Raw genomic sequence first — 827 nt, 5'->3', positions numbered from 1 at the left:
TACATATATATAATTAATAATTAGATACAATTGTAATTAATTGTAATGATTAGTAGGCCAAAGTTTATGTTGACGGTTGTTAACAGTTTTGTGTTAAATGTTGATAAAAACAGCGTGATAATTGAGAAATAGTTGGAGGTCTTCGTTTTTCGGGTCTTCGGTCTTCGTTTTGTACACACCCATTATAGGGTGTCTATAAAACGAAGACCCTTGTAAATTTCACAAACAGACGCCCAAAAAATATCGTAAGTTTGATTTCGTGACAGCCTGGTGTATTATCATCAAAATAAAAGAGAAAAAAATAGGGGTCTTTAGATATAGGCCTAAATATAATTTTGTTGTTTTTTCCATTAAGATGTCTGTCTCATGAACACTGTATAGGTTTCAAGATAAAAGGAGCATTATATATAAAAGTCGTTATGAAATTAATCAGTTAGATTTGAATATTGGCGTATTGGCATTCAGATGGTGCTAGGGGCCTCCAAAGGCCTAGTTAGGCCAGGGTCCAGGCCTATAAGGTAGGTACTAGGTTAGATAGGCCAGGGCTTGGGAGATGTGGCGCAGTTGCAGTGGTGGATCTAGGAGGTGGGGGTAAATAGGGTGGGTAGTCACTCCCCTTCGGTGACCTCGAAAAAAAATATGTTCACTCGTCTTGTGCGTGTTTCTCATGTATACATGTTACATTTAGTAGTACATACACTTTCTATTTAAGTTTAACTTTTCAGATGTCATCCAAGACCGTCTGGCCGTCTACTAATTCCCAAAAATCTCAAATAGAAGAAGATGCCTCTCCTCAAAAACCCATGATCAAGGGGAGACAGAGGACA

This window comes from Anneissia japonica, unplaced genomic scaffold, assembly GCF_011630105.1.
Source record: "Anneissia japonica isolate Jap-2015-1 unplaced genomic scaffold, ASM1163010v1 scaffold35387_len16048_cov104, whole genome shotgun sequence".
NCBI lineage: Eukaryota > Metazoa > Echinodermata > Crinoidea > Comatulida > Comatulidae > Anneissia > Anneissia japonica.
Note: the sequence above shows the minus strand (reverse complement) of the source record.